The following is an 11,412-nucleotide window of genomic DNA, read 5'->3' on the forward strand; positions in this document are numbered from 1 at the left end:
ACTTCAAAAAAACGTTCTCTAAACATGCATTCTTCTCCAATACAGACATAAAGATGAGTATATTTGTGTACCTAACAAGATTTTGATGATCGTACAGAAGGGTTTGCAGATATATTATTCTAAGCCAGTTTTTTGTTAGTGTCTAGAGTTTAAACCTGGTTCAATACATTTTTTCAGTTCCACATGTCTCAAATATATGCTTATTTTTATACGAAAATAAACTTGTAAATTTTTTTTTTTCTTACATTTATGTTCGAAACCTACAGAAAAAAAGTTTGTTCCAAATGTAAGATTGTTTTCCTTTTCCCCTGCAGTGTCTCGCCTTTGTTACCAGCAGCTGTAGAGTTCTTTTACAGTTCTCACTTTTGGTTTTAAAGACGACTGAAGGGCTAAGCAGTTTCTGGCTTGACATGAAAATTGTGTATGATTTTTATCTCATCTTCCTGTCTATATTTTAGGCCCTTGGAGTCGGGCTTCCCTCAATTTTGGTGAACTAAATTTGTATCTTTCTCGGCATAAAATAACATGCTCACATCATTCAGACATCTCTTTGTGGTCAGAAAAGTCACTTTGTGTTTCTGGATGTTATTCTAAATTCTGCCAGTAATGCTCAGTTTGTCTCAGGGCTCTGTGTAGTTTTTGTCATGTCAATGTTATCTTTACTATGTTATGAATGTACTTAAAACCTTTTTAAAGTGATATTTAAAACTTTTATTGCCAAACTTCAGAAGCTAACATGTTTTTAGTGACTACGGAATAGAAAGCTAAGTTGTTGAAGGTTGTTAACACATGTATATTATAGTTTTAATATTTGAATAGAAGTCTTCTGTTAATAGATTATATTTTTTGCCTTATAATGTCTTTGTAGATGCCTTTGATTTGCACAGTTTGTACAAAGCCTTTATTTGTCTTAATTTAGTTTTTTGTCTTAACCCAATCTCGGGTATTGTGAATAATCCAAGCCTTTTTGTAGCAAATACTGGAGTCTTTCCTCCTCATTTTCTCTGTGCAAGTCTTAGTATGTCCTGTATCAGATGTGCTGATAGTAGCTGTTTGTTACTTCATGCTCTGCTCTTGTTCTGTCAATAAACGCCGTCATCTGAACATGTATTTCCTGGCGCTTGTGGCTTCTGTGTCCTCTCCTCGGAATGACTGGAATCCCACTTGTGTGTCGTCAAAAGCAGCTCGGGCGGCTCTGATCACACATGCTCTTAACATGCTTCACATAGTTAACACCAGCCACACCTGTCTCCTTCCTTTCACCACATGAGCGTAAGTGCGAGCACAATATTAAGTGTTGTGAGCAGTTTAATTCATCACACCACACAGTAGTTACATTAGAGTCGACAATTCATATGCTCGTTTGTGCTGCTGTACGTTTATTTGGTTATGCAAAAGTCAGAGCGCTGCACTTTTATCTAGACACATGCCACGTGTCACTCATGTTCAAACTGAAAATAATACTTTATTAATACATTCTTACTGATTATATTGAGCCAATCCATTATAAATGTGTAATCTTTGTTATAACAATAATTTTATATCAACTTGGTTGTTCCTATTCAGTTATATTTGAGGTTTTCCTTTAGCCTCCATTTAGTCAGAAATACACCAAAGACTGGCAGCTTTCCACAGCAGATTAGCCGGGGTTAAAGTCAGATCTTATGAGATCAAGTGATATCAGGTTTTGTTTGACAATTCTGTTGAGAGGAGTGGAAGCTGCTGCACAGTAAGATTTACACAAACAGTAACTTCAAAACTGCTGCAAATATGAACAAACCTGATGTTTTTCAAGTGATAATGATGTTGATTCACATGTATCTGCGTAGCGACAGTATTTGATTTCTTGTGCCTCTGCTCTCACCAGAACACGCTTTGCAAGCTCTTTGCAAGTTAAATGATTTCCTCACATGGTTCTGGAGTTCCTTGTGTCACATGACATAAAACGTTGGATGTGACATAATGTCAGTGTTGTCGGATCTTTTGAAGGCCAGAGACAGAACTTCAAATGGCCGCTGTTAATTGGACCAACACACTGATCATGACATGCTCTCATGGTCAGTTATACACACTGTATGTACACAGAGAGACAACACACTCAGATGAAACAGCTCAGTCTGAAAAGAGGACAGCAGGGCCACTATTGTGACAAAATGTTCAAACACATTTTACCGACTGTGCAATTAAGGCGCAGGGAATAAATAGTTATTTCAAAGTCGGTCAAAACAAAAGAAGCTCTGACGCTGATGACACAAAAGATGGGACTGCACTGGACAATAACAAAGCGTCACAACAATATGTCTCTGTGTCAGTTAATCCGGTAACCACGTCCTGCAAAAGAGCACTTATTATTGTTAAGTCTGGATAAAGGAGGCACTGAGGTGGAACGGACTGAGCGCCTCAGTCTGCTCCTCTGCCCAAACATCGGCGTGTGTCTGCTGCCCTAGGACGCCCAGCTGGGACCCTCTCAGACCACTGCACACTGGGACAAAGACGCCTCCATGAGGCCTCAATCAACCTCCACCAACCTCCACCATCACCCCAGGGAGCACATGGAGCACATGGAGGTCCCCCTGAAGCACGATGCAGGAAAACCCATGGTGAGGATCAATACAAGCCCCACAGCAGAATAAGAGTCTCAGGCCAGTGCTCTGTGTCAGCACAACACCTGCATAGGTGAGTGGAGCTAGGAAGGGCATCTGGTGCAAAAACTAATTTGTTATTCAACAACACTCTCAACCAAACGGAGGCTCCTTTATCATTGCTCCTCATGTCCAAAGAGCTCTCCTGGAGCAGGAACATCTCTGTGCCAGACTCCATCACGGTGAATGATTGTGGAACATAAAGTAGCTTTACGCTTGTAAAGCTACTTTTGTTAAATAATTATGTTTCCAAAGCTGAGACGAATTAGTAGTTCTGATTAGATTGTACATCAAGCATGGGAGTTAAGAAGGAGAAGACGCTCTGAGCAGTGCATTTTGGCGGTAACTGCAGACTGTTCGAGGATTGAAATAGTGTCAGGAGCTGTACTTCTCAAAATAGTGCTCATTCCGAGTGGCGACTGCTTCACTTACATAAGTCTGTCAACATGAAAACATCAGTCCCTCTCTCACTCCCCCATGGCCCTTGGGTGTTTAGACCTTTTTAAACAAACTCTTTCTGATTTGACTGAAAGTTTTCACAAGAGTCCTCAGCTGCGGCGTCGGGGCTCCGTGCCTCTGCAGCCTTGTGTTGTGTTTCCTCTGGCATCTCCTCTGGCAGACGCAGAGCGCTTTGAGAACAGACTGAGTAAAAACAAATGTAGAGTAAACAGAGGCAGACAGACACCAAAACCACTGCGGACAACTCATGTTTATGTCATCAAATACTGGCTCACAAACACTGTTACAGTCAGTTGACTTGAAATGTATCTGTCTTGCAGACCACAGATATGTAGCCCATCACTTAAGTCTATTTAACATAATTGTCCAAACATATCAGACGAAATCCCACGTGGAATGATATTGGAATGATGGAAATATCTAAAAAAGTATTTAAAGCACATAATAATACCACAAGAAAATTATAACTTTTCAGTTGTATATGAACAAATGTTTCAAGGTAATGTACTGGACACATTGTTTTACTTTAATTTACTTGATAAATAATGTGCTTTCAGTCAAGCTTATTTCTGCTTGGTGGTATAATAGTGGTTTCTTATGAAAGTGGTAGTCTCAAAACAAACCTGCTGAAGAAGAGGAAATAAAACACAACCCAAACCACTAAAACTATGTGAATAACCCACACGAAAACGAAACACTGTAAATCATGCTTTAAAATGTACTCCGACTCAAAGATTTTTCAAGATGAAGCGTCAGGTGCAGAAGATGTGAGCTCGGAGGTGAAACGTTTGTACAGACAGGGCCAGATTAATTTCACAGCTTCTATTTTTGCCTGTCTGTGCAGTGAGGACTTGTGGTTTTGGAGCATTGTGAGGGGGGAGCGCTCGGAGCCCAACCGGCCTGCACCGGGGCCGCAGTAATAGCTGTTTATACAATGGAATAATGACCCGGTAAATTGGAGAGCAGAGATAAAGAGAGGGACATGAAGTCTGCAGCTCTGGGCTCTGACAGCTCCAGTGAGTCGTTTGGTTCTTCTGTGGACTCCAGCCCAGACATGAACACGTGAAGACTCTGAAGTGACATTTAGGATGCTTTCTCACTCAGATGCCAAGCCAGTGATGTTAGCTACAGTCACTTCCATGGGTTTTGGGGCTCGTGGAGTGAAATAATAAGTGCTCAAAGTGTAGACTCTATTTACAGTCCGTCCCTGATTTGTTTTTCCCATGCTAAGAATAAAGATCTATGGACTTTTTACCAATTTATTTTAATTCTTAATATCTATTTGTTTGATGTACTAATGATGATTATATTAAAGATTTTACAACAACAAAAAGCCTATTTTTCACCAGTTAAAGTAAAGTTAATTCTTGGTTGGACATAAGCAGCAGATGTGACAGAGGCAGAGGTCATTCTGTAACTGTTACCTAGCAACCATACTGTAAACGAGAGCCAAACTCCATATGAATTACACAGTAGTTATGATGTGACACATAATAATACCTGAAAACACTTTTATTTTGTTAAATGATTGTTTAAACTGGCAGAACACTGCGTCCGTGGTGTGTAAATCGTCTCTGTATTTTTGATGGAATGTCACATTTTGATGACAGAGACACAACTCAGCTCTACTTCTCTACAGCTCCACATCTTTATTATTTATCCTCAAACATTTCCTCTTGATTGAAGTAAAACTATGATATATATTTACCACAGGAACTCTCCCACCAAGTAATAACTAAAAAAAAACATTTGAACCTGTCACATTATGGGAGAACGTTCAATGTTCACTATGTAAATGTAAAGAGTCTGCTTCCTGTTTGTTTGTAAGATCTGTAACTCTGTCGTGTGGCGTAACCTGCTTGTCTCCATTGGAAACAAGCAGGTTGCGTAAAAGTCACATAGTGCATCTTTAAGAATTTCAAACCGAGTATATTTTAAATATTTACATGACTTTTATTTCATTCAACTTAACATAAATTGTACTTATGTATGTATGTATATTTGTACCTTATTTGACCCATCTGTTGCCTTCTTATGCTGTTTACAGTATTTTACATTTTGTTGCCACTATTTGGTTATTATATTGCAATGTGTGAGTTACTGGGCTATTAAAAATATACAAAAGTGGTCATCAATTTCGATATTTTCCCGTCATGGTCCGTCAGTTGTATTTTAATGTATTTATTTGAGCTCATAGGTTTTATCTGCTTGTGATGGGGGTAGAGAGTATGAAGAGACAATCAGAAAATTGATGACGCCAGGAATCCATCTCTCAACACGACCGCCGCTGCAGCTTCCATCCAACACATTGCTCTTACATTACAATTGTCACCCAGTTTTAACATTTTCGCTTTCAAATGAACGTTTACCTGAAATTAAACAACACAAACGTCCTGATGAAACTCAAACACAAATCCAAACCTGGAACATAATGACTACATCTGACACACACGCATGCATTTGTGATCCGGTGATTTTATGAACGTGCACAACTCTCCATAAATGACATTTTCAGCATTCCTCCGCCTTCAGCTTCTATTCAGCGCTCTGCAAACTGAGGTGGGAGAACCATCTCAAGTATGTGTCCATTGTTTGCGCTGTCACATCCCAAAGTCAGTGTGAGGACGGATTCATTCACACAAAAGAGCAGCGCTGTGGGCCACATTCTTCCCATCACAAACATATTCTTGTATCTTCTGCACTATAGTTTGATCAACGTGTCATTTCCGCCAGACCATCGTTAATAAAACAGGGCTGTATTCCCGGGTGGGTTGGAGCGTGGCGCGTGTGCAAAGGGTGAGGGCGCCCGGGTACTGCTGAGGGACACAGGGGCCTCAGGGGGACACCACCAAACTCATCAGTCATCTCTGTGTTCGGGGGACAGCACTTAGTCGCCTTTGTGAACAACTTTGTCACTTTGGAGGGACACCAATACCTTTAGAAGTGTGAAAAGTCTCAGAAAATTGTACTTAGGTAAGAGTATCTGGGTGACCTGTATCCAAGTACATAACATTCAATAAATCATTTATAATTAGAAAGACAAAATGTTTAACAATGCACAGAAACTGGTATAAAACTGTAAAAAACTAAGTCAAACCATAAATACAAATGTTATTTTCTTATTTTGTCAATGGTGGACTAACCAAGTTTAAGTTTATACAAAATTGGCTGTATATTCTATAACCAACAATTTCTGGATTTTGTGGAAATCAGCCCAAGTAACACAGACATGCTTCCCACAAAAACACTCCTGTTAAAGATGTTATATTTAGTTTTATGGTCAATATCAGATTATGAAAAGACACTAAAGCTGTCTGAAGCCTAATTAAAAATGAGTAATTCCATGTCTGAAGGCTGATTTTGATTGATCTTTTAACCCAGCCTGCAATGTGACTGCAGCCTTATAAACGCACACAAGAGAGGTAATAAATATGTATGTGCACGTTAAATTATCTTCTTATACTTTTATTTCCTGACTATTAAGTCATAGCTAGTCTCCAAACAGGTTCAGGTTGTTCCACGGATCTGTTTTCTTCTGCATTTGTTTCATGCTGTTGAGCAACAGCAATAATTCTGCCTCTTAGGACGGCTTTAGCTGCATCACAGAGGATCAGTGAAGACGTTCCACATTTTTGTTGCCATCTACATATGTCACAATATCATGATAGAGAGGGTCCTTAAGCAGACTAGCACTTAACTTCCAGATGTATTTATTTATTTTCTCTTTAAAATGTCAGTAACATAAAAAGGAACATAATTGCTTAAAAAAATCTATTGGGCCTATGTCCACATCTTCTAAAATGGCATATTTAGTTTAATGGCCAATGTCAGACTTTACAAAGACACTTAAGCTGTCTGGAGCCTAATTAAAAATGATTGCACAGAGTAATTCCATGTCTGAAGGCTGATTATGATTGATCATTTAACCAGCCTACAATGTGACTGCAGCCTTATAAACGCACACGAGAGCGGTAAATGTGTATGTGGCGCTGCTTTCTGTTGCGGGGGATGTCCGGGTGACCACTTCAGATGAGACGTGACACTTGGATCCGGGGGACAAAGGACAGATAGTGTCAACAGCATCTGTGTGTCTGGGCCTGGCGTGTGTCCCCCTCCTCCTCATTCACACACTGCAGCTTATGGCAAAACTAATGAAGCACACGCCCAGGATTAACACACACGCTCCAACGTCAGGTTCAGACAGACGAGTCCCAACTAGGGTCCTAGGGTCAACTATTGTACTGAGACATGTATTTGCATCCATACTATTTGAATTCATTTGATAGGATCGGGTACAGTTCACAAAAAACATTGACTTTACAAAAAGGCAAGGAAAGTTTATTTGTCCAGCACAATTCATACACAAAGCAGTTCAAAGTGCTACACATAACAGGAAAAACTGCATTAAAATCACACAGATGAAGACCATAGAGATAAGAATTAAGAAGACGTGATGTGCCAAGTTTGAGGAAAAGTGCCTGGACGGCCCAAACCCTGAGTTATTTAAACCTCATGATATAATATTTATCCCGATACTGGGTCCACAATGAGATGTATCCCTGGCATAGCTCTTAAGAAAGGTTTTAAAGAGTAACTTGAATAGTTTTGAATTGAATTGAAGAGCATATCAGAACACTGTTGATTTATGAACAACTTACTCACAATAATAATAATACCTTTTATTTATATAGCGCTTTTCAGGGACCCAAAGACGCTTTGACATGTACAAAAAGGGGGGGTATAGGGTATATAGGGTATGCACAACAGCAAGTATTAATGTGTATAACTCATCTATTTATAATACATTCACTCATCCATTTATAATACATTCAAATCATTTATTTAGTCAACTACCGGTGATCATTTTGTTGACAACTTTTATTTCATTCAACTTAACATAAATTGTACTTACCTGTATCTGTATATTTGTACCTTAGTTGACCCATCTGTTGCCTTCTTATGCTGTTTACAGTATTTTACATTTTGTTGCCGCTATTTGGTTATTATATTGCAATGTGTGAGTTACTGTGCTCGGGGCTATTCAAATATACAAAAGAGGTCATTAATTTTGATATTTTCCTCCCATGGGCATTGAATGTGATTTCAGAGCTAACTTTGTTGATATATTTGTAAAAAAAAAAAGCTTTGGGTGGACAGAGCTGTGGAGATCATGTCACATTCTGATCTAAGCGAACGTAACACACTCTGCCAACATTACCTGACATGTTGTTAATAGTCTGAAACGAGAGCCCTGGGAGAACAGGCTGGTGTGGGCGGTTTTGCAGCGCAGACGCCCGGCTGTGATCACTGGAGTCGCTTCTTTGTTCCACTGAGAACTGCAGCAGCATCCGTCCATTATAAGTGTTGAAAATGTGCTTTACCGACACCACGATCAATCAGTGGTTGGGTTTAGAGATGGTGCTGCGGATACAACACCTCATCAAGTATTTACAGGTGGCATTTAATTAGTGTAAACAGATTCTGAATCTTTAACGAGTGTTGACCTTTTGACCTTTGGTATCAGGTATTAATAACCAAAGAGCAACTTCAGGAATCTACAGTCGACCCTAAACATTTCTTCGTTGAGAAACGCACTGCAAGGCTGGATCGTTCTTAATAGAAGATGTGCAGATGAAATCACATTCTGAAGAGTTATCAAATGTTAGAGCTGGAAAACAGATCTTGAAATGTCAAATAGATATAAAAGTCTGAGTCAAAATGATTTAGTTTGTACCTGACATGTAAAAAGAAGGAAAGAAAACTCAGATAACTAGAAAACCAGATAAACAAGAGGAGCTGATTGCCTTCTGGTGCTTCTGTAAACTGTTTGTTTTGAGGAAACGTGAGATGACTAAGCTCTGCACAGTCAGAGAAACTGAGGAGAAACTATTTACCGTTTTCATTTTGTGGTATAAAGTTAATTTGAGCAAAACAAAAGACAAAAAGCTCCACAGACAAAACAATTATGATAAAAACAGAGTCAAGAAACACATTTTATTTGTTGTGTTTTTTGGTTCTTGGAATGTGGAGGGTTATTTTTTGACTGAAAATGATGTAAATTCATAATAATCTCAATAGTAAATGTAAAATGGTCATATTTATAGCGCTTTTCTATACTCAAGGCACTCAAACTCATTCACACATTCATTCACACATTCATTCTCACAAGTGTACGCAGAGACTGGGGGCAAGGTGTCTTGCCCAAGGACACAACAGCAGATTATACTTTTTGGTAAACTGCAAGAAGATTAAGTGGCCGTCTGTCTAATGTTTGATTTTATTTAAGATATAGGCCTTGATAAATCAATTTAATACACCAAAAGTACAAATTTACATTCACGACTGCATTTGAAGGGTGTCAAGTTTTATTTTTCCCTCACCATCTAACCCTGAAATCATTCTGAGACCACAATGAGAACCACTGGATTATGCTATCAACTGGTGATGAGAAACATTACAAGTGAGTAATATTAGGCTGCTGTGAGTGTACAAACCACACTTTGGACACAAACTAATGTTGTGTTTAGAATTAAAGACACACGGAAAGTTATTCCCTAAATTAAAGCCCCATCATGTTACACTTCAGCCAGAAAAACTAAAATAAACACGCTTTTTTAATGAAAAAAACCCTTTAATGGTTTATATTTGACTAATGTGCTTCTTAATATTCTTGCACTGTAGCTTGATCACACTGTCCAACACAATAAAACCCGTCGTCTTTCAGTGCAGGATAAACTGATGGACTGAGGAGCACAGAAGGCTTTTCTACGCTCTCTTCCAGGCCTCTGTTTCCTTTGGCGCGGCTCAGGCTGACTCAAGGTTTAACAGAAAGAGTGTGAAGGAAGTTCTTTATGGCCCGTTGTGAGCACCACAGAGACCTCACACACTGCTGCAGCCTTGAACAATGCGGCACCATGAAGTAGAGATGGGACAAGCTCCAGGCCTGGCCCGGACACACAGCCACCTACAAAGAGCAGAGAATATATGGACTGCGCTTTACAAGATGTCTGCCCTTGAGAAACAGAGCTGTTTGTTTTGACTGGTTCTTCTGTAAAACCAAAAATAAAGAGAAATAAGGAAATGTTCAAAGGTCATATAAACCATCATTTAAGACGTATATTTGAAAACATACAATTTAGCAAAAAACAAGCCCCATGCAAAAGGAAAACTGTGTCCCGTGTTCTGAATCATTTCATTCTTAAAGGAGCACTTGGGGACTTTTCTGGTGAGGGATCGATACCTGATTGTGTATTTATGAAATGCCACATGTCTTTATTGCTCCAAAATACTGCGAAAAACAAATGTTCTTACAGTGGGCTGTGGCGCCTCTCCACAGATTTGACCTGTAACTTGGCCTGACCTGCATGTCTCTATGGGTAGGTAGGTTTAAAGCCATACTGTGGAACATTCCATGTAAAGCAGTAACATCTCCACAGAGACTAGTGGGTAATTTATATTAGATCAAACCTACAAAGATTGTTTTGTGTTGGCTATTTTTCAAGCTGTTTTATAATATTTACATTCTCTTTTGAATATTTTATCATAACCTTTTCGGTGTAGTGGCTGTGGAAAAGCCTGTTATTGGTGAGAAATGCTGCTGCTTCCTGTACGGAGCATGACTCAGACTAAACATCACAGTAATCAAGTAAATATGGCCGCTGAGAATGTGACTTGTTTACTCTCCTGTGGAACAGCCTGATCCGTCACAAAGGCTCCATTCATCACTTCCTGATTCAGAGAGGAACAGGACGGGTGACTCTGAGCCAGTCCTGGGGACAAAGTCAGGGGACAAAGGGCCAGAGGGAGAGAGAGCACACTTCTGACATTGTGCTGAACCTGGTCAAGTCACCCGACGCACCTTTCACCAGGGCAACCACAGCGTCCACCTGATCCGACCCCCTGGACGTTATAAGCTCTGCTTTGTGTGCACTTTTCCACTGCTGGTCCAACACTACACTGGCCTTTGTTGATACAAGATGGAAGATCAGATGAGGGCCTCGGAGGAACAGAGATTCTCATTCATCCTGAACAAAACCAAGACGCATAAAATAACCACAGTTCTCATTTATTTGGACTGTGCTTGTCTGAGAGATGTGTATCAGACCTTCACTGTTTGGCTTTTCACAAGAGCCGATAAGAGAAAAGAGCTCATTTGTATTGTTACGAAAGAGATGGTCTTAACACAAGGATGTTTTACAATGTGTTATCTCAGTGGTTGCACTCAGTACTGAGGACACACACAGTCCATATCATCTACATATGAGTGTATGTATGTACTATGTAGGTATATTCATTATAATAACAACTAGTC

Source organism: Eucyclogobius newberryi, unplaced genomic scaffold, assembly GCF_026437365.1.
Source record: "Eucyclogobius newberryi isolate DKJ021-1_F unplaced genomic scaffold, fEucNew1.0.hap1 SCAF_9, whole genome shotgun sequence".
Taxonomy (NCBI): Eukaryota; Metazoa; Chordata; class Actinopteri; order Gobiiformes; family Gobiidae; genus Eucyclogobius; species Eucyclogobius newberryi.